The sequence below is a fragment of the Pongo abelii genome, chromosome Y (genome assembly GCF_028885655.2).
Source record: "Pongo abelii isolate AG06213 chromosome Y, NHGRI_mPonAbe1-v2.0_pri, whole genome shotgun sequence".
In the NCBI taxonomy this organism is placed as follows: domain Eukaryota; kingdom Metazoa; phylum Chordata; class Mammalia; order Primates; family Hominidae; genus Pongo; species Pongo abelii.
Genome location: NC_072009.2, coordinates 14,036,348 through 14,060,032, shown reverse-complemented (window position 1 = coordinate 14,060,032; position 23,685 = coordinate 14,036,348). Strand labels below are relative to the sequence as shown.

General features: G+C 45.5%; 1 long non-coding RNA gene across 2 annotated transcripts in view; it reads left to right on the top strand.

Annotated features, from left to right (window-relative positions):
- The window catches only part of LOC129053397 (uncharacterized), a 76,640-nt gene that overhangs the window by 22,181 nt on the left and 30,774 nt on the right, over positions 1-23,685 (top strand). For both annotated transcript variants that reach the window (XR_008518279.1, XR_008518278.2), the window contains exons 3-4: positions 4,737-4,819; positions 17,442-17,540. This is a non-coding gene — a long non-coding RNA (uncharacterized LOC129053397). The remainder of the gene's footprint in view (positions 1-4,736; positions 4,820-17,441; positions 17,541-23,685) is intronic.

The window sequence follows — 23,685 nt, the reverse complement described above, 5'->3', positions numbered from 1 at the left end:
ACTCTGTCAACCATATCTGCATGCACAAAAAGCCGGTCTGAGGTGTGAGAACACTGCTTCATTTTGGGCTTGCCTTTGTTGTGGCTCCTGATTTTCCCAGAGAGCCCCTGCAAAGCCCAGGATGAAGGGAGGCAGTTAGGTCAAGAGCCTGACCATTGTTCACTGACACACACCTCTGGGGTCTCAGGTACATTTCTATCATTTAAAGAACCCTCAACAACAAACCAGACTATATTGCAATGCCCATGGGTCTCGATTCTTGCACACAGCCTATTTCAGAAATTGAGTCAGAAGAGAGTTTTCAGGGACAACCTCACAGTCCTGAAACTCCTCCTTCTCCAACAGGATCCCACATCGAAGAAGGTACGAAAGGGCACTGAGGTCTAGAATTTCAGGGGCATGCAGTGGGATGTCACATGCAACCATTTTCCCAATGCCAGGCCAGCTCTGCCTGTACCATTTTTCTCTGTTTAGGCAGGTTGACAGTTCTGACGGCCCGATCCTGGCTGATGAATGTGCATGCACTAGTCTCAGAACACCAGGCCTGATTGTGAGCCCTGGCTTGTGTCACAATGAATGTCACCGTTTCCTAGAGACAAGTCCTTGGGGCTTGGCAGAGAAGGAGACTTTTTGGGGGTGCTGCAGCAGCCGACTGTCCTCTGTCTTCTCTGTGGGTTCCATGGGAAAGTCTCATGATCCTAGTAGAGGACAGATGTTAACCAGCCTGAAGAAATGTCAAGCACAGATCAATGAATAAACTTCAAAATCCCTAAAAATCCAGAGGAATCTTATGATTCCTTGGACCTGCCTACATGTTGTAGGAGTGAGTCCTTTTGAAACTTGCCCCACTGTGATTTCTAGGTACAGCACTCCTGTGTTCCCCGGGGTTGTTCTTTCCCAGGTGTGGCTTCCTGCATAATCATGCAACATAGGTGCTGTCAGACTGTGTGTTTCTGTAGGAGTGTTGCTAGTGTTGGATGTCTGCATGTGTCTCTGGCATTGTATGTGTGTGTGTCTGTAATAAAGTCTGCTTAAAGGAATGTGGCTAATGCACTTCAGTGTTCTTTTTTTTTTTTTTTTGTCTTCCAACCTTTTGTTGGCCTGTCTGTGTGGCTCTGCTTGGGTTGCATGGTTGCATGGCTCCATGTTCTTTATGTTTCTGTGCATCATGATTCCCAAGTGAATTGGGAGGCATGCCAATATTTGCTGGAGTCCAAATCACCTCCCCTTGCAAAAAAAAAAAAAAAAAAAAAGCCACTCTTCTAGAAAAAAGAAGAGGACACCACACCAAAAATCAGACATCTCCAGTGTCCTGTGAACAAACCACTGAAGAGACACTAGCAGCCCTTTTTGCATGACCCTTTGAATTTACCTCCTATTTGGTTCCCAGCTGAGCAGGTCCTTGACATTGTGAGGGGGCTCTCTTTCATTGCCTTGGGATTTCATTCTGGGGCATAAAGTGTGAGCAACAGTTAGGACAGATAAGGTTGGGGATAAAATCTGGTGAGGGGTAGAAGGGGTCCTGAAACTTCACTTGCAAAAAAAAGTGAAAACAGCTGACCCAGAATGTCCTCCCAACTCCATCCCTGCATTCCCAAAATTTCACAAGCAGTCCACACTATTTCCCGGTGTTCATGTGGGAGTACTGCAGTGTGCAGGGAACATGTGGAATGCAAATTAGGACCATCCTGACAAACTCCCAATTTGAGGGCTTTCATTCCCAGAAACAAATGGAAGTGGAATGAATTGATGCTGGGTGGGATGTGACTTCCACATTTAACTCTTCTTTTCCTGAATTACATGTTTCTCTTTGTGTCTAGGTTTCCTGGGTCTGGCTCAGTGACTTCCACATTAAATATTTCCCAGTTCATGGAGAATGACACTCAAGAGAATCCACTACATGAGTGTTTTCTTATAAACAGTGTCATGTCTTAACGACTGGGCAGCTTTGATACTTTTAAAATGGTAAATTCCTGTTGCAGTAGCCAAGAAGGAAACACTTGTTTACCCATTTCTAACAGAGAACTGCATGATTCCTGTAGGATGAGAAGATGACGGCTGTTTGTGGCTTGTGCCTGGTAATCTAGCCTATGTTTTATTTTATCTGCGTGGCCTTTTTATTGTGGAGGGACTCTTGCATTATGCTGTTGCTGGATGAGACTGCCTCTCACCATGGATTATTGAATTGCCAAATATTTAAAAGAGCAAAAGGGACTTCGGGTAGGCTAACTGTGTTCTGGGTTGTGGATTGTTTTCTTGTTATGGGGGCTGAGCTTGTTCACACTTTGCAGGAGGATTTTGGGTCCTCTAACAGGAATCATTGAAGATTGCTTGATGCCAGCACAAGGCAGCTCCTTCTCCCAGGTGAGCCTTGATTTATCTTTGCTCTCATGGGGAATCCACAGTACCACTCAACAGCACTACTGGATATGTTTTTCAGGCTTGACATTGCCACAGATGGCCTCTAAGACAATATCTCAACCTCATCTCCACACTCTAGTGTTCAGTCTGAGGTATAAGAACACTGCTCCACCTTGGACTTGCCTTTGTCATGGTTCCTGCCTTTCCCAAAGAGCCCCTGCGAGGCCAAGGGTAGAGGGAGGGAGTGACATCAAGAGCCCAGGCATCATTCACAGACAACCACCTCTGTGGTCTCAAGTATGATTCTATTACCCAAGGAATCCTCAAAAACACACCAGTCTATATTCCAATCCTCATGGGACCCAATTCTGGCACACAGCCTCTTTCAGGAATGGAGTCATAAGAGTAGTTACCAGCGACCACCTCACAGTCTCAAAACATGTCCTCCTCCAGCAGGACTCATCCATAGAGATGGCTTGTGGGGCCCTGAGGTTGCGACTTTTATGGTCCTACAGTGTGTTTTCCCAGGCAGCATTTTTCCCAATACCATGCTGGTTCTACCTGTACCATTGTCCTCTCTTAAGGCAGGCTGACAACTCTGACCGCTGGTTACTCAAGCCTGCCTCATGAATGTGCATGTGCTAGTCTCAGGGCAAGAGGCCTGATTTTGGGCTCTGGCTAGCTTCACAATGAATGTCACCATTGCCTAGTAACAAGTCCTTTTTGGCTTGGTTAAGGAGAAGACTTTTGTAGAGGTGTGTCAGCCATAGACTCTCACCTGTGTTTTCTGTGGGACCCCAGGACAGTCTATTGATCTTAGGAGAAGGCAGACATGAGCCAGCCTGAAGAAACGTCAAGCACAGCCTCAGAAATAAACTGAGAAATTCCTAAGGATTCAAAAGTGTCTGGAGGATTACTCAGGCTTGCATAGGCATTGTAAAAGTGATTCTTTGAAACCTGCCCAATTGTGATTTTCAATTACTCCTGTCTGTGTTCCCTGGGGTTGCAATCTCCCAGGTGGGGTTTTCTGCAGAACCACACAGCCTCAGGAGCTTCCATGGTGTGTGTTTCTGTGGTAGTGTTGTGAGTGTTGAATATCTGCCTCTGTGTGTGGCATTGTGTGATTGTGTGTGTGTGCATGTGTCCATGTAAGTGAAGTCTGCTTAAAGGGATTTGGCTAATGCATTTCAGTGTTTCTTCTTCTTCTTCTGTTTTTTTTTTTTTTGAGTCCCTCAACCCTCAACCTTTTGTTGGCCTCTCTGTGTGGTTCTGCTTGGGCTACAGGGCTCAGTGTTTTTTATTCTTATGTGGATTATTAATCCGCAGTGAATTGGGAGGCAGGCTTAGAAAAGACAATGTCTGAATCAACTGTTCTGGCCAAAAAAAAAAAGCCACCCTTCTAGAAAGAAGAGGAGCACAGCACACCAAAAAACAGATATCTCTGTGTTTCATTGTCCAGTGACCAGTGTGTCTCCCAGCAACAGACACTAGCAGTCCTGTCCATATAGTCCCTTGAATTTTTTTTTTAATTGATATGGAGTCTCACTCTGTCTCCCAGACTGGTGTTCAGTGGTGAGATCTCGGCTCACTGCAACTTCCACCTTCTGCTTTCATGCCATTCTCGTGCCTCAGCCTCCTAAGTTGCTGGGACTACAGGTGACCACCACTACACCTGGCTATTTTTTTTTTTTTTTTTAGTAGAGACAGGGTTTCACCATGTTAGCCAGGATGGTCTTGATCTTGTGACCTCATGATCTGCCCACCTCAGTGTCCCCAAAGTGCTGGAATTACAGGCTTGAGCCACCACAGCTGGCCGTGAGTGTTTCCTTCTAAACACTGTCATGTTTTAATGACTGGGCAGCTTTGATAATTTTAAAACTGCAAATTCCTGTTACAGTCTCCAACAAGGATATTCTTGTTCTCCCACTTTTATCAGAGGGCTGCCTGATTCCTCCAGGATGAGAAGCAGGCAGCCATTTCTGGCTTTTGCCTTGTAATCTAACCTCTATTTTATTTTATATGCATGGCCCTCTCATTGTGGAGGGGCTCTTTCATTGGGCTGTTGCTGGATAGGAGTGCCTTTCACCACAGTTTATTTAGCTGCCAGGGATTCCAGAGAGCCAAAAAAACTTCAGGCAGGCTGGCTGTGTTGCAGGTTCTGTGTCATTGTCTCATTGTGGAGGCTGAGGATGTTTGCAATTTGAAGGAAGCTTTTGAGTCCTCTGACAGGAATCACTGAACATTGACTGGACTCCAGAACAAGGCAACTCATTCTCACTGTCTCTACAGCCTCTGTCCCCATGAAAAGCAAGTCTGAAGTGTGAGAACACTGCTCCAACTTGGACTTAACTTTGTCTTGTTTTCTGTTTTTCCAGAAAGCCCCTGTGAGGGCCAGCATGAAGGAAGGCTGTGAGAAAAGACAAGTCATTTATCACTGACACCATGTCTGGGGTTTCAGGTATGATTCCACCACCCAAAGAACCCTCAAAAACACATCAGACTATATTCTATTCCTTAAGGGATTCAATTCTTATGCACAGGCTCTTTCTGGAATATAGGGTCAGAAGAGTATTTTCCAGCAGCCACCTCACAGTCTTGAAACACCTTTTCTGCCAGCGGGAACCGACCATGAAGACCGCATGAAAAAGTCCTGAGGCCGACATTTTTTAGGGTCCTGCAGTGGGTATGCTCAGGTAGCCTGTTTTCTGATATCAGGATGGGTCTACCTGTACTATTTTTTTTCTGCTCAGGCAGGCTGACAGCTCTATCAGCTCAGTGCTGTGACAGTGAATGTCACCATTGCATTGCAGCATTTCCCTTCAACATGGCAAAGAAGGAGATCTCCATGGAAGGGTGTTGGCCATGAACTCTCACCTGTCTTCTCTGTGGGATCCATGAGATAGTCCCATAAAATTAAAAGTGCGCAGACACGAGCCAGCCTGAAGAAATAATAAGCAAAGGCCCAGGAATAAACCACAACATACTGAAGGATTCAAAAAGATCTGCAGAACTTGCAGGCCTGCCTAGACGTTGTAGGATTGAGTCTTTTTGAAACTTGCTCCACTGTGCTTTGTAGGTACAGCTTGCCTGTGTTCCACCAGGTTGCTCTCTCCCAGATTGGGCTTCCAGCAAAAACATGCAGTCTTAGGAGGTGCCAGGCATTGTGTTTCTGTGGCTGTGTTGCAAGGGTTGGATGTCTGTGTGTGTGGTATTGTGTGTTTGTTTCTGTGTGAGTGTGTTTGTGTCTGTGTGTGTGTGTTTATGCCTGTAAGTGGAGTCTGCTTAAAAGAATGTGGCTACTGCACTTCAGTGCTGCTTTTTTTTTTTTTGTCCCCAACCTTTTGTTGCCCATCTGTGTGTCTCTGTTGGGTTGTGGAGTTCTGTATTCTGTAATTTTCTGTGGATCATGAATCCACTGTGAATTTGGAGGTGGGCCAAGACCTGCCAATATCCAAATCACCTACTCTTGCAAAGAGAAGCCAGTATTCTAGAAAGAAGAGACACACATCACAGTAAAAATGAACATCTCCCAGCGTTTCATTGTCCTGCGGCAAATTTAGGGAAAGATACTAGCAGTTCTGTCTGCAAGACCCCAGTAAATTGACATCAAAATCTGTTCCCAGCCCAGCAGGGGCTTCAGGTCATAAGGGGGAACTCCCCCATCATTGTGGTATTTCATCCTGGGACATAGATTGTGAGCAGAAATAAGGTTAGTTAGAGGTGAGGATACAGTCTCGTGAGGTGCGAATGGGGTTCTGCAACTTTACATGCAAAAAAATAAAGACGATGTCACAGAAGTTGCTTCCAACTCCATCCCCACATTTCCTTAATTGCACAAGCAGTCCACACCATGGCCCAATATTCAGTTGGGAGTACTCAAACGTGCAACATTTGGAGTGAAATTTGGGGCTATCCTGGCAAACTCCCAATTTAAGGGCTTTCATACCCAGAGCCAAAAGTGAGTGGGATGGATTAATCTTGGGAAGGATGTGGCCTCCACACTTGTCTCTTCTTTTCCTGACTTCCATGTTCCTTTTCTGCCTATGGTTGCCTGAATCTGGCTCAATGACTGCCACAGTAAATGTTTTCCAGTTCACAGAGAAAGACCTTCGTGGAAATCCATTGTGGGAGTGTTTCTTCTAAACACTGTCATGTTTTAATGACTGGGCAGCTTTGACGCTTTTAAAACCATAAATTTCTGTTACAACTGCCAACAAGGAAACTCTTGTTCTCCCACTTCTACTGAAGAGCCGCATGATTCCTGAAGAATGAGAAGCAGGCAGCCATGTCTGGGTTTCGCCTGGTAATCTAGCCTCTGTTTCATTTCATCTGCAAGGCCTTCCCATTGTGGAGGGGCTCTTTCATTAGGCTGTTGCTAAATGGGACTGCCATGCTCCACACATAATTTAGCAGCCAGGGCTTTCAGAGAGCAAAAGGGATTTTGAATAGGCAGGCTGTATTCCAGACTGTGGTCATTGTCTTGTTTTGGTGGCTGAGGTTATTTGCATTTTCCAGGAAGCTTTTGGGACCTCTGACAGAAACCACTGAACATTGCTAGGACTCTAGCACAAGGCAACTCATTCTCTCAGACAAGCCTTGATTTTTCTTTTCTTTCATGGGAATCCATGGTGTCCCTGAACAGCTCTAGTAGACACCATTTTCAGGCTTGCCATTGCCACGGATGGCCTGTGAGACACTGTCTTAACCTCATCAGCACACGTGAAAGGCCAGTCTGATGTATGAGAACTCTGTTGCATCTTAGACTTGCCTTTGTCATGGTTTCTTCCTTTTCCAGAAGACCCCCATGAGGCCAAGGATGAAGGGAGGCTGTGAGGTCAAGAGCCAGGGTGTCTTTCAGTGACACCCTCCTCTGGAGTCTCTGGTATGATTCTATTACACATAGAACCCTCAGCAACACACCAGATAATATTCCATTCCCCATGGGGCTCATTTTTAACACACAGCTTCTTTCACCCGTGGAATTAGAATAGCACTTTCCCATGACCACCTCAGCCTCAAAATGCCTCCTCCTCCAGCAAGAGCCAATCACAGAGATAGAGATGGCCCAAAGGGGCTTTGAGGTAGAGGCAATGAGTGTTCCACATTCGATTTTATCAGGCTGCCTGTCAGCAGATAAGAGGCCCACTCTGCCTGTACCAGTTTATTCTGCTTAGGCAGGTGGACAGCTCTGAAATCCAGGGGTCAGAGCCTGCCTCATAAATTCTCATGTGCACCAGGGCACCAGCCCTGATTGTGAGCTCTGACTACCATTGCAATGAATGTCTCCATTGCCTAGCAACAAGTCCCTGTGGCTTGGCAGGAAAAAAGACCTCCATCGAGGTGGGCTGGCAGTGGACTCTCACCTGAGTACTCTGTGGTTTCCATGGGATAGTCCCATGACTCTCTGAGAGGGCAGATGAGAGCTACCCTAAGGAAACGTCACACACTTTCCCAGGAATAAGCTACAATATCCCTAAGGATCCAAAAGAATATGCAGGATTCCTCAAGCATGCCTAGACATTGTAGGGGTGAGTCTTTTTGAAACTCTTCCCACTGTGATTCCTAGTAGCAGCCTGCCAGTGTTCTCCAGTGTTGCTGTCTCCCAGATGCGGCTTCTTGCTGAACCACAAAGCCTCAGGAACTGCGGGCTGCATGTTTCTGTGGGAGTACTGCAAGTGTTGCATGTCTGTGTGTTCTTGTGGCTTTGTGTGTTGTGTGTGTCTGTCTGTGTGTGTGTGTCTGTAAGTGGAGTCTGCTTAAAGTGGCTAAAGCACTTCAGCGATTCTTTTTTTTTTTTTTTTTTTAAGTCTCTCAACCTTTTGTTGACCTGTCTGCTTTGCTTGGGATGCAAATTTCCATGTTATTTCTTTCTTTATTTTTTTGAACATGAATCTGCAATGAATTGGGAGGCAGGCCAAGACTCTGCAGCATCCAAATAAATTCTACTTCAAAAAATCCATTATTCTAGAAGGAGATGAGTACAACACACCAAAAATCACATCTTCCACTATTTCATTCACTTGCAGTCAACCCAAAAAGGGACACTTTCAGTCATGTTCGAAGGGTTCCTTGAATTTACCTCGAATTTGTTTCCCAGCCAAGCAGGTGCTTCATGTCATGGGGGGACACTCCTCCATCATCTTGGGATTTCATCCTAGGACACCAAGTGTGAGGAGCATTAAGGGTTGATCATATAATATGTTGAGGTGTGGATGGGGTCCCGCAATTTCAGCTGCAGAAAAAAATGAAGATAGATGACACAGGAGGTGCTTCCAACTCCATCCCCACATTCCCTTAATTGCACGAGGAGTCCACACCATAACCCAGTTTTCAGGTGGGAGTACCGCAATGTGCTAGTACTACATTTGGAGTGCAAATTTGGGCTATCTTGGCAAACACCCTATTTGAAAGCTTTCATACCCAGAGCCAAATGGGAGTAAAATGGAATGACTGGGTGGGATGTGGCCTCCACCCTTCCATTTTCTTCTTCTTTTTTTTTTTTTTTTGACTTCCATGTTCCTCTTCTGCCTAGGGCACAATGGCGTCCACACTAAATGTTTCTCAATACATGGAGAACGACCCTCATGGGAATCCATTGCCTGAATATTTCCTTCTAAACACTGTCACATTTTAATGACTGGCAGCTTTGACAGTTTTAAATCCATAAATTCCCATTACACCCACCAACAAATAAACCCTTTTTCTCCAACTTCTGTTTGACAATTGCATGATTCCTGTAGGATGAGCATCAGGCAGTCAGTCTGGCTTTTGCCTGGTAATCTAGCCTCTGTTTCATTTCATCTGCAAGGCCTTCTCTTTGTGGAAGGGCTCTTTCACTGGGCCATTGCTGGATGGAATGGCCTCTTGCCACAGATTATCTAGTTGCCAGGGATTTCTGAGAGCAGAGAGGACTTTAGGGATGCTAGCTGTTCTCCAGATTTTGGGTCATTGTATCCTTGTGGGATCTGAGGTTTTTGGCACTTTGCAGGAGGCTTTGGTGTCTTCTGACAGGAATCATTGAACATTGCTTAAACTCCAGCACAAGGCAGCTCATTCTCTCAGGTCAGCCTTGATTTTTCTTTCATTTCATGGGGAATCCACATTGCCCCTCAACAGCACTACTGGACACCATTTCAGGATTGCCATCATAACCGACAATATCTGCAACACTATATCAACCTCATCTGCACCCAAGAGAGGCCAGTCTGAAGTGTGAGAACACTGCTCCACCATAGACTTGCCTTTGTCATAGTTCCTGCCTTTCCCAGAGTGCCCTTGTTAAATCTTGGGTGAAGGGAGGCTGTGAGGTCAAGAGCCCGGCATTCCTTCTCTGACACCCCCCTCTGGGGTCTCAGGTATGATTCTATCACCCAAAGAACCATCAACAACAATCCAGACTATATTCTAATTCCCATGGGACCAGATTCTTGCTCACAGCCTCTTTTGCCAATGGAGTCAGAGTAGCAGATTCCAGTGACCACCTTGCTGTCTCCAAATACCTTCTCCTTCAGAAGGCTGAGACGGAGTCATCCCAAAGGGTTCCTGAGGTTGAGACTTTTAGAGTACCACAGTAGCTTTTCATAGCCATCTTTTTTTGCCAATATCAGGCTGGCTCTGCCTGTAACATTTTAGCTGGCTTAGGCAGGCTGACGGCTCTGACAGGATAGTGCCTGAGCCTGCCTCACAATTGTGCTGGTGCTAGTCTCTGGGAAGCAGGCCTGATTGTGAGCTCTGGCTTGCATGACAATGAATGTAATCATTGACTTGTGAGAAGTCCCCGTGCCTTGGCAGAGAAGAAAACCTCCGTGGAGTTGCATCCGTGGTGGACTCTTGCCTCTCTTCTCTGTGGGATACACGGGATAGCCCTATGATCCTAGGAGAGGGCAGACATGATCCAAATTGAAGAAAGGTCAAGCAGAGCCCCATGAATAAACTGCTAAATCCCTAACATTCCAAAATGATCTGTAGGATGACTCAGGACTGCCTAGATGTAGTTGCTAGTCTTTTTGAATCTTAGCCCATTGTGATTACTATGTGCACTGGACCTGTGTTCCCCAGAATTGCTTTCTCTTTGGTGGGGCTTCCTGCAATAAACCATACAGTCTCAGAAGCTGCTGGGAAGTTTGTTTCTTTGGGAGTGTTGTGAGTGTTGGATGTCTCCATGTGGTTGTGTCTTTTTGGCTTTGGTTGTGTTTGTGTGTGTGTGTGTATATATGTGTGTGCGCCCCTGTAAGTTGGGTCTGCTTAAAGGAATGCTGCTAGTGCACTGCAGTGATTCTTTTTTTGAGAGTCCCAACCTTTTCTTGGCCTATGTATGGATCAGCCATCTTTCAGTGTTTCTTTGCTTTGTGGACATTGCATGGACAAACACTGGCAGTCATGTTCAAAGGGCCTCTTGAATTTACCAGGAATTAGGTTCCCAGCTGAGCAGGTCTTTACACCATGAGGTGGCACTCCTTCATTTTCTTGGGATTTCATTATGGGACAGATAGTGTGAACAACAATAAGGTCCTATTGGGGTGAGGATACAATCTGGTGAGGGGTGGATAGTGTCCTGCACCTTCACCTACAAAAATTTTAAGACTCATGACACAGAAGTTCTTTCAACTGCATCCACACCTTCCCTTAATTGCACAAGCAGTCCACACCATGGCTTGGTGTTCAGATGGGAGTACTCCAACATGTGGGGAACACATGGAGTGCCAACTGGGGCCACCCTGGCAAAATCCCAATTTGAGGTCTTTTATACCCAGACACAAATGGGGGTGGGATGGATTGATGCTTCATCAAATGTTGCCTCCACACTTGCCTCTTCTTTTCATGAATTCCATGTTGGCCTAGGGTTTCCTGAGTCTGGATCAATGTCTTCCACACTAAACATTTCCAAATTCACTGAGGACTAACCTCATGGGAATCCTATTCATGTGTGTTTCCTTCTAAACACTCTCACATTTTAATGACTGGGAAGCTTGATATTTTTAAAACCATAAATTCTTGCTAAAGATGCCAACAAGGAAACCCTTCTTCTCCCACTTTTATGAGAGGAATGTATGATTCCTGTATGGTGAGAAACATGCAGCCTTGTCTGGCTTTTGCCTGATAACCTAGCCTCTGTTTCATTTCTTCTACTTGTCCATTCTCATTGTGGAGGGTGTCATTCATTAAGCTGTTGCAGGATGAGACTGCCTCTCACCACAGATCCTTTGGCTGCTGGGGATTCCTGAAAGCAAAAGGGACTTCTGTTATTATGGCTGCAAACCAGCTTTGGGTCATGGACTCATTGTCGGGGCTGAGGTTGTTTGCAATTTCCAGGAGGTATTTAATCTTCTGACAGGAATCTTTGAACGTTGCTTGGACTCCAGCACAAGTCAGATCATTTTCTCAGACTAGCCTTCATTTTTATTAGTTTTCATGGGGGGTCCACATTGCCCTTCAACAGCTATACTGGATACTTTTTTCAGACTTGCAATTGCCATAGATGGCTTGTGAGACACTGTCCCCACTGCATCTGCACCCATGAGAGGCCAGTTTGAGGTCTGAGAACACTGCTTCACCTTTGACTTCCCTTTTTGGTGGTTCCTGTCTTTTCCATGGAGCATCTACACAGCCCAGAATGAAAGAATGCATTTAGGTCAAGGGCCAGGCCACCTTTCACTCATACCTGTCTCTGGAGTCTGAAGTATAATTCCATCACCCAAAGAAAAGACCCCTCAACATCTCACCAGACTATAATCCAATTTCCAAGGAAACTGATTCTTTCAGAGAGCATATTTCAGCAATGGACTCAAAAGGGCAGTTTCCAGAGACCAACTCAGAGTCTCAAAACAACCCTCCCTCCAGTGTAACCTGACCATGGAGATGGCATGTAAGGGCCCTAAGGTTGAGACTTTTAGGGCACCACAGTTGGTCATCACAGGGCACATTTTTCCCAATACCAGGACGGCTCTGCCTGTATCATTTTTCTCTGCTTACAGAGGCAGACAGCTCTTACAGGACAGCATCCAAGTCTGCCTCACTAGTGCAAATGTGCTCATCTCAGGGCACCAGGCCTGAGCTGTGAGCTCTGGTTAGTGTCTCAATGAATGCCACCTTTGCCTAGAGAAAAGTCCCTGCTGCTTGGTGGAGAAGGAGACCTCCATGGATTTGCGTCAGTGGTGGGCTCTTGCCTGTATTCTCTGTGTGATCAATGGGATAGTCTCATGATCTTCGGAGAGGGCAGATGTGAGCCAGCCTGAAGAAACGTCAAGCAGAGCCAGAGGAATAAAAGATGGAATCCCTAAGGGTGCAAAAGAATCTGCAGTGTGCCTCCAGTGTGCTTATATGTTTTAGGGATTAGTCTTATTGAAATGTGCCCTACTGTGATTTCTAGGTTCAGCCGTCCTGTGTTCCCTGGGGTTACTCTGTCCCAGGTGGGGCTTCCTGCAGAAAGACGCAACCTCAGAAGCTACCTGGCTTTGTGTTTCTGTGGAAATGTTGTTATTGTTGGATGTCTTCGTGTGTGTGTGACTTTGTGTGTTTGTGTGTGTGTGTCTGTGTGTGTGCCTGTAAGTGTATTCTGCTTAAAGAAATGTGGCTAACACACTGCAGGGTGTTTTATTTTTTAGTCTCTTAACCTTTGAATGACTTGCCTATGTGGCTTTGCATGGGCCATGGGGCTTCCTGTTCTTCATTATTATGTGTTTCATGAATCTACAATGAATAGGTAGGCTGGCTGTGACTAGCCAAGGTCCCCACCATCTCCCCATGAAAAAAAAATGCACACTTCCAGAAAGAAGAGAACACACACCCAAGAACAGACATCTCCCTGTGTTTCATTGCAATTCAGCCAACCCAGAGAGAGACACTAGCAGTCCTGTCCACATAGACCCTTGAAATTACCTTGAGTTTTTTTCCCAGCAGAGCAGGTATTTTACATCGTGAGTATGCACTCCTGCATCATCTTGGGATTTTATCCTTGGATAGAGAGTGTAAGCAGCAATAAGTTCAGGTGGGGGTGAGCATACATTCTGGTGAGGGGTAGATGTGGTCCCATACATTCACCAGCAAAAAAGGTGAAGACAGATGACACAGAAAGTGTTTCAAACTGCACCCCTGCATTCCTTTAATTGAACAAACAGTCCACAACATGGCCCAGTGGTCAGGTGGGAGTACTTCACCATGCAGGAAACATTTGTAGTGCAAACCAGGGCCAACTTGCACACTGCTGTTTTAGCTTTAAAACCTGAAGCCAAATGGGACTGGGATGGACAGATGCTGGGTGGAATTTGGCCTCCACACTTGCCTCTTCTTTTTATCACTTCCATGTTCTTCATCAGCATAGGGTTTCCTGGGTCTGGCTCAACATCTTCCACACAAAACGTTTCCCAGTTCATAGAAAACGACCATCATAAAAATGCATTATGGGAGTGTTTCCTTTTAAACACCATCAATTTTTCATGACTGAGCTTCTGTGATACTCTTAAAACCATAATTTCCCTTTATAGCCAGCAAAAGGGAAACTCTTGTTCTCACACTTTTATCAAAGGGCTGCATGATCTCTGTACTATGAGAAGCAGGCAGTCATGTCTGTAATTAGGCTGTTGCTGGATTGGACATCCTCTCACCAAAGATCTTTTTGCTTCCACCAATTTCAAAGAGCAAAATTGACTTCAGTTGGGCTGGCTGTGCTCCTGGTGGTGGGCCATTGTCTCTTTGTGGGGGGCTGAGATTGTTTGAACTTTGCAGGAGGCTTTGGGTCCTCTGACAGGAATATTTGAATGTTTCCTGGACTTTAGCACAAGTCAGCTCATTCTCTCAGCTGAGCCTTGATTTTTGCTTTCATGCTAAGTCCACATTGCCCCTGAAGAGCAATGCTGGACACCCTTTTCAGGCTTGCAATCAGGACAGATGGCCTCTGAGTCTATTTTCCAACATCATCTGCACCCGTGAGACCACAGCTTCCTTTGTTAAGAACACTGCTTCCTCCTGAACTTGCCTTTGTTGTGATTCGTGTCTTTCCCAGAAAGCCCTTGTAGGGCCCAGGATAAAAAGAGGCAAGGCAGTTAAGGGCCCGGCCGTCATTCACTGATGCAAACCTCTCAGGTCTCTGATATGATTCCTTCACACAGAAAATTCTCAACAAATCACCAGGGTATATTCCAACCCTCATAGGACACAATTCTTGCACACAGCCACTTTTGGGAATGGATTCAGAAAAGCATTCTTCAGCAAGCACCTCACAGTCTTGAAATGCCTCCTTCTACAGTGAGACCTAAGACAGAGACATCCCAAAGGGGCCCTAAGGTTGAGAATTTTAGGGTGCCACAGTAGGTTATGAGAGGGAGCATTTTCCATGATACCACATTCTTTATTTTTCTGTGGATCATGAAACTGCAGTTAATCGGGAGGTGGGCCATTACCCACTCAAGCCCAAATCACCTTCCCCTGCAAAAAAAAAAAAAAAAAGACACTCTTTTAGAAAGAATAGAAGCACAACCCCACCAAATACAGACTTCTCCCAGTGTTTTATTGTCTTGCAGCCAACCCAGGGAGAGACTTTAGCAGTCCTATCCACAGAGCCCCTTGAATTTTCGTAGGTTTCTAGCCAAGCAGTTGCTTCCCACCATGAGAAGGCACTCCTCCATCCTCTTGGGGTTTCATCCTGTGACACAGTGTGTTAGCAGCAATAAGGTCAGATAAGGGTCAGGATACAATCTGATGAGGGGTGGATGGGGTCCAGGAACTTCACCTGAAAAAAAGAGAAGAAAAAAAGAAAAAAAAAGAAGATAGATGGCACAGAAGGTGTTTCCTTCTCCATCTCCACATTCACTTAATTGCACAAGCAGTCCACACCATGGCCCGGTGTTCAGGTGGGAGTACTGCAACATGTAAAGAACATTTAAAGTGCCAATTTGGGTCATCCTGGGGATTATAGGGCTTTCACACCCGGAGCCAAATGGGAGTAGAATGGATTGATGCCTGATGGGTTGTGGGCACCACACTTGCCTAATTTTTTTCACACTTCCATGTTCCTCATCTGCCTAGGGTTTTCTAGGTCTGGCTTAATGTCTTCCATGCTAAACATTTCCCACTTCATGGAGAATGACCCTCATGGCAGTCCATTGTGTGAGTGTTTTCTTCTATACGCTGTCATGTTTTAATGCCTGGACAGCTTTGATATTTTTAAATCGTAATTCCCATTACAGACGCCAACAAGGAAATTCTTGTTCTCTCACTTTTGTTGGAGAGCTGTGTGATTCCCATAGGAAGAGAAGCAGGAAACCGTGTCTGGCTTTTGCTTGGTAATCTAGCCTCTGTTTAATTTCATATGCACAAACTTCTCTTTGTGAAGGGGCTCTTTCGTTGGGTTGTTGCTGGATGAGACTGCCTATCTCCACAGATTGTTTAGCTGCCAGGTAATTCAGAGACCAAAACAAACTTCAGTTAGGCTGGCTGCACTCCAGGTTGTGGGTCCTTGAACATTTCTGTGGAGGTGCGTAGGCAATGGACTCTCTCCTGTCTTCTCTGTCTTCCTGGCTTCTCTGAGCCATCATGAAGAAACAACAAGCACAGCCCCAGGAATAAACCTGGAAATGCCTAAAAATCCAAAAGCATCTGCAGGATTCCTCAGGCCAGCCTAGACATTGCAGCAGTGAATCTTTTTGAAATGTGTCCCACTGTGATGTCTAGGTACAGCCCTCGTGTGTTATCCAGAGTTGCTCTCTCCCACGTGGGGCTTCCTGCACAACCACACAGACTCAGGAGCTGCTGCGTTATGTGTTTCTGTGGGAGTGTTGCAACAGTTGGATGTCTGCATGTATATGTGTTATTGGGTGTTTTTGTATGTGTGTTGGTGCATTTCTGTAAGTGCAGTCACCTTAAAGGAATGAAGCTAATGCACTTCAGTACTTCTATTTTTTTTTTTTTTTTGCTTAATTGTCAAAATCTTTTGGTGGCACCTCTCTGTGGCTCTGTTCAGCTCTGGGACTCTGTATTCTTTTTATTTTTATCAATCAGGAATCCACAGTGAATTTGGAAGCAGGCCAAGACCTGCCAGCATCCAAATCACCTCCCCCTGCAAGAAAAGCCACTCTTCTAGAAAGAAGAGGAGCACACCACACCAAAACACAGAATCTACTAGTGTTTTATTGTCATGCAGCCAACCGAAGGAGAGACACTAGAAGTCCTTTCCACAGGGCCCATTGAATTTACCTCAAATCTGGCTTCCAGCTGAGCAGGTGCTTCAGCTTGTGAGAAGATACTCCTCCAACATCTTAGTATCTCATCCTGGGACACAGAGTGTGAGCAGGAATAAGTTCAGATAGGAATGAGTATACAATCTGGTAAGGGGTGGAAGGGGCTTTGCAACTGCTCCTGCAAGAAAAATGAAGGCAGATGACAGAAAAGATGCTTCCAAATGTATCCCCACATTCTTTTAATTGCACAATCAGTCCATACTATGGCCTGGTGTTCAGTTGGGAGTACTCCAACATACAAGGAACCTTTGGAGTGCAAAGTGCAGCCATGCAGGCAAACTTTCGGTTTGAGGGCTTTCACACCCTGAGCCAAATGGGAGTGAAATGAAGTGATGCTGGGTAGGATGCAGCCTCCACACTTTCCTCTTCTTTTCCTGACTTCCATGTTCCTCATTGGCCTATGGTTTCCTGGATCTGGCTCAATGACTTTCACACTAAACATTTCCCAGTTCATGGAGAACGGCCCTCATGGAAATCCATTTCATGACTGTTGCCTTCTAAACACTAGACGTTTTAATGATTGGACAGTTTTGATACTATTAAAACTATAAATTTCCTTTACAGCTGCCAACATAAAACTCTTGTTCTCCCACTTCTGTCAGAGTGTTGCATGATCCCTGTGGGATGAGTGGCAGACAGCCATGTCTGGCATTTGCCTGGTAATCTAGCCCCTCTTTCATTTTATTTGTACTGCCTTCTCATTGTAAAGGGGATCTCTCGTTGGGCTGTTGCTGGATGGGACTGTCCCTGGCCACAGATTATTTAGCTGCAAAGGATTTCAGAGAGCAAAAGAGACTTCAGGTAGGCTGGTTGCACTCCAGGTTTTGTGTCTTTATCTCTTTGCAGAGGCTGAGGTGGTTTGCACTTTGCAGGAGGTTTTTTGTCCTCTGACAGGAATCATTGAACATTGTTTAGACTGCAGCACAAGGCAGCTGGATCTCTCAGGTAAGCCTTCATTTTTCTTTGCTTTCATGGGGAATCTACAGTTCCTCTATAAAGCACTACTGGACATCAGTTTCAGGCTTGCTTTCACTCCAGATGGCCTCTGAGAACTGTCTCAACTTTATGTGCACCCTTGAGAGGCAAGTCCAATGTGTGAGAACACTGCTCCACCTTGTACTTGCCTTGTTTGGGGTTTCTGCATTTCCCTGAGAGGCCATGCAGGGCTCAGGATGAAGAGAGGCAATGAGGACAAGATCCTGGACTTCTTTTGTTGACACCTGCCTCTGTGGTCTCAGGTATGATTCTATCACCCAAAGAACCCTCAACGACACATCAGACCAAATTCCAATCCCCAAGGGGTCCAATTCTTGCACACTTTGCGCATTCTTTTGAGAATGGAGTCAGAAGAGCAGCTTCCAGTGACCACCACACAGTTCCAAATATCTCTCCCTCCAGTGGAACTGGCCACGGAGATGGCCCAAAGGTGCCCTGAGATTGAGAATTTTAGGGTTCTGCAGTGTGTTTTTGCAGGCAGCATTTTTGGCCATACTAAGCCTGCTCTACCTGTACCATTTTCCTTTGCTTAGGCTGCTGACATCTCTGACAGCCAGAGCCTGAGCCTTCCTCATGAATGTGCATGCTGCAGTCTCAGGGCACCAGGCCTGATTGTGAGCATGAGTGTTTTCTTCTAAACACTGTCACATTTTAATGACTAGGAAGCTTTGATGGTTTCAAAACCATAAATTCCCCTTGCAGCATCCAACAAGAAAACTCATGTTCTTCCACTTCTATTGGAGGGCTGCATGATTCCTGTAAGATGAGTAGCAGGCTGCAGTGTTTGGCTTTTGCCTTGTAATCTAGCCTCTGTTTCATTTAATCTGAATGGTCTCCTTATTTTTGAGGGGCTCTTTCATTGTGTTGTTGCTGGATGGGATTGCCTCTGGCCACAGATTATTTAGCTGCTAGGGATTTCAGGGAGCAAAGGGGAGTTTGAGTAGTCTGCATGTACTCCAGGTTGTGGGTCATTGTCTCATTGTGGGGGCTGAGTATACTTGTACTTTGCAGGAGGCTTTTGTGTTCTCTGACTGTAATTACTGAACATTGCATGGACTCCAGCACAAGTCAGCTCTTTCCCTCAGCTGAGTCTTGATTTTTCTTTGCTTTCTTGGGGAATCCACAGTGCTCCTTAACAGCATTACTGGACATCCTCTTCAGGCTTTCCATTGCCTCAGACAGCCTCTGATACACTGTCTCAACCTCATCTGCATCCATGAGATGCCAGTCCAAGGTGTGAGAAAACTGCTCCAACTTTGACTTGCCTTTGTTGTGGTTTCTGCCTTTCCCAGAGAGGCCCTGCAAGGCCCAAGATAAGGGAGGCAGTGAGGTCAAGAGCCCAGCTGTCTATCACTGACACCTGCCTCTGGGGGTCTCAGGTATGATTCTATCACCCAAAAAATTTTCAAAAACACACGACTATATTCCAATCCCCAATGCACCAGATTCCTGCACACAGCCTCTTTCAATAATGGAGTCAGATGAGCAGTTTTTTCTGACCACTTCCCAGTCACAAAATGCCTCCTTCTCCAGCAGGACCTGACCACTGAGATAGCCCAGGGGGTCCCTGAGGCTGGGAATTTTAGAGTCCTGCAATGGGTTTTTGCAGGTAGCCTTATTTCTGATACCAGCCTGGCTCTGTCTGTACCATTATTCTCTCCTTAGGAAGGCTGATAGCTTTGACATCCAGGTGCCCCAGCCTGCCTCAAGAATGCACATGCACTAGTCTCAGGTCACCTGGCCTGATTGTGAGCACTGTCTAATGTCACCATGAATGTCACTGTTGCATAGCGACAAGCCCTGTGGCTTGGCAGAGAAGGGGACCTCCGTGGAGGTTCATTGGCGGTGGACTCTCATCTGCCTTCTGTGTAATCCTTGTAATACTCCCATGATCCTATGAGAGGGCAGACATAAGCTAGCCTAAAGAAACATCAAGCACAGCCCCAGGAATAAATGGTGAAATTGTTAGAAATCCAAAAGGATCTGCAGGAATTTTCAGGCTGGCCTAGACTTTGTAGGGGTGAGTCTTTTTGAAATATACCACATTTATTTAATCAGACTGCAATTACAGGCACACACACACACACACACACACACACATACACACACGCACACATAATATCATACATATACGCAGACAATGAAACACTGGGAGATGTCTGTTTTTCCATGTGGTGTGCTTCTCTTCTATCTAGAATTGTGGATTTTTTTTTTTTTTTTTATAGGAGGTGATTTGGACACCGGCAAGTCTCAGCATGCCTCCCAACACAGCCCACCTGTGTTTTCTGGGGTTGCTGTCTCCCAGGTGGGGCTTCCTGCAGAGCCATGCAGCCTCAGGAGGTGCCCAGCTGTGTGTTTCTGTGGGGGTGTTGTGAGAGTTGGATGTCGGCGTGTGTGTGTGGTATTGTGTGTTTTTGTGGGTGTGTGTCTGTCCACGTTAGTGAAGTCTGCTGAAAGTAATGTTGCTATAGCACATCAGTGCTTCTTCTTCTTCTCTTTTTTTCTTTTTTTAATTTCAAAATGTTTTTGGTGGCATTCTTTGTCTCTCTGCTTGACTCTCTGTGGATCTTGAATCCATAGTAAATTGGGAGGCATGATGAGACTCACTGGTGTCCAAATCACCTTCTACAAAAAAAAAAAAAAAAAAAAAAAAAAAGCCACAATTCTAGATAGAAGAGAAGCACACCACATGGAAAAACAGACTTCTCTCAGTGTTTCATTGTCTGCATATATGTATGGTATTGTGTGTGTGTATGTGTGTGTGTGCCTGTAATTGGAGTCTGATTAAATAAATGTGGCTAATGCATTGCAGTTTTCTTTTTTTTTGACTTTCCCAAATTTTTGGTGACCTGTCTCTGCTGTTTTTCTTGGCATCTGTGTTTTTTATTTTTCTGTGGATCTTGAATCCGCAGTGAATTGGGTGGCTGACTATGACCCAGTAGGCTCCAAATCATCTCTTATTGCAAAAAAAAAAAAAAAAAAATCCACTCTTCAAAAAAGAAGAGGAGCACACCACACCTGAGAAAAGACCTCACACAGTTTTTCATTGTCCTGTGGCTAACTCACAGAGAAACACTAGCAGTCCTGTTTGCATGGCCTTTGGGATTTACCTCAAATTCAATTCCCAGCAGAGCAGGCTAGACATCATGAGGTGCCACTCCTGCATCATCCTGGGATTTTCTTCTGGAACAGAGAGTGTGAGCAGCAATAAGGACAGATAGGAGTGAGGATACAAATCTGGTGATTGGTGGATGTGGTCCTGCACCTTCACCTGCAAAATGTTGAAGGTAGATGACACAAAAGATGCTTCCAACTGCATCCTCACATTCCCTTAATTGCCCAAGCAGTTCACACCATTGCCCAGTGTTCAGGTGGGAGGATTCCAATGTGCAGAGGACATTTAGTGTGCAAACTAGAGCCATCCTGTAAAACCCCCGTTTTGAAGGGTTTCATACTCGGAGCCAAATACGAGTAGGATTGATTGATGCTGGGTGGGATGTAGCCTCCACACTTGCCTCTCAGTTTATTGACTTCCATGTTTCTTGTCGGCCTAGGGTTTTCTGGGTTTGGCTCAATGTCTTCCAAGCTAAACATTTTCCAGTTCAGGGAGGACAACCCTCATGAGAATCCACTGCCTGAGTGTTTTCTTCTTAACACTGTCACTTTTTAATGACTTGGCAACCGTGATACTTTTAAAACCGTAAATTCCCCTTTCATCCACCAACAAGAAAACTCTTATTCTCCCATTTCTTTTGGAGGGCTGCATGATTCCTTTAGGATGAGAATCAGGCAGCTGTGTCTAGATTTTGCCTTGTAATCTAGGCTGTTTCAATTCATATACATGTCTTATCTCATTGTAAAGGGGGTCTTTCCTTGGGCTGTTGCTGCATGGGATTGACTCTCACCATAGATGTTTTAGCTGCCACAGATTTAAGGAAGCAAAAAGGACTTTGAGTTGGCTGGCTGTGCTCCAGGTTGTGGGTAGTGGTCTCCTTGAGGGGACTGAGGTAGTTTGCACTTTGGAGGAGGATTTTGGGTCCTCTGACAAAAATCTTGGAACATTGCTTGAACCCCAGCACATGTCCCCTCATTCTCTCAGGGGAAGTTTAATTTTTTGTTGATGTTATGAGGTTCCACAATCCCTTCATTTGCACTATTTTGCCCCCTTTCAGGTTCGCTATTGCTACAGAGGGAATCTTAGACATTGTCTAAACCTCACCTGCACCTGTGAGATGACATTTCAAGGTGTGAAAATATTTCTCCAACATGGACTTGCCTTTGTCGTCATTCCTGGCTTTCCCAGAGAGCTACTGTGAGGGCCAAGATGAAGGGAGAGGGTGAGAGTAAGGGCCCAGCCATCCTTTGTCGACATGTGTTTCAGGGATCTCATGTATGATTCCATCACCCAGAGATCCCTCAACCTCTCACCAGACTATATTCCAATCCTGATGGGACACGATTCTTGCACACAGCCTCTCAGGAATGGAGCCAAAAGAGTAGTTTTCAGTGACCAACTCACAGTCCCAAAATGTCTTCTCCTTCTGCAGGACCAGACCGTGGAGATGTCCCAAAGGGGCCCTAAGGTCAACCTTCTAGGGTGCTGCAGTGGGTTATTGCAGGCAGTCTTCTTTTTCTTTACCAGGCCGCCTCTGCCTATGCCTTGTGAATGTGCATGAGCTAGTCTCAGGACGCCAGGCCTGAGCTGTGAACTCTGGCCAGCATCACATTGAAGGCCACCATTGCCTATCGGCAAGTCTTTGCCACATGGTGGTGAAGGAGACCTGAGTGGAGGTGCATCAGTGGTGGACTCTTGCCTGTCTTCCCTCTGGGGTCCATAGAATAGACCCATGATCACGGGGGAGGGCAGACATGAGCCAGCCTTAAGAAAGGTCAGGCATATCCCAAGGAATAAACCACTTATTCCCTAAGGATACAAAAACATCTTCAGGATGTTTCAGGCCTACCTAGATGTTGTTAGCATGAGTCTTTTTGAAACTTACTCCACTTTGGTTTCTAGGTACAGCACGCCCGTGTTCCCCAGGGTTGCTCTTTCTCAGGTGGGGCATCAGGCAGAATCACACAGCTTCAAAAGCTGTCGGGATGTATGCTACTGTCAGAGTGTTGTGGGTGTTGGACGTCTTCGTGTATGTGTGACTTAGTGTGTGTGTGTTTGTGTGCCTTTAAATAAAGTCTACTTAAAGAAATGTGGGTAACACTCTGCAGCGCTTTTCTTTTTTGAGTCTTCCAACCTTTGTGTGGCCTCTCTGTCTGGCTCTGCTCAGACCGCAGGGCTCTGCGTTGTTTATTTTTATGTGGATCATGAATCTGCAGTAAATTGAGAGGCTGGCTGAGATGTGCTGGGTTCCAAACAACCTCTTTCTGAAAAAAAAAAAAAAAACCAAAAAACAAAAAACAAACAAAAAAAACCAAAATAGTACACTCTTCTAGAAAAAAGAAGAGTACATCACACCGAAGAACAGACATGTCCCAGTGTTTCATTGTCCTGCAGCAAACACAGAAAGACACACTAGCATTCCTGTCCACTGGGCCTCTTGAATTTAGCTCAAATTTGACTCCCAGCCAAGCAGATTATTCACTTCCATCTTCCTGGGATTTCATCATGGAATAGAGAGTGTGAGCAGCAATAAGGTCAGTTAGGGGTGAGAATCCAATCTGAGGAGGGATGGATTGGGTCCCACAACTTCACCTGTAAAAATAATGAAGACAGATGACACAGAATGTGCTTCCAACTGCATTTCTGCATTCCCTTAATTGCAGAAGCAGTCCACAACATGGCCCAGTTTTCTGGTTTGAGCACTCCAAAGTGCAGGGAACATTGGTTTTACCATCCTGGCAAACTCCCAATTTGAGGACTTTTGTACAGGGATGGACTGATGCTAGGTGGGATGAGTCCTTCACACTTGCCTCTTCTTTGCCTCACTTTCATGTTCCTCATTGGCCTAGAATTTCTGGGATCTGGCTAAACATCTTCCAAACTAAATGTTTCCCAGTTCATGGAGGACAACCCTTATGGAAATGCATTACATGAGTGTTTCCTTCTAAACACTGTCATGTTTTAATGACTGAGCTGCTG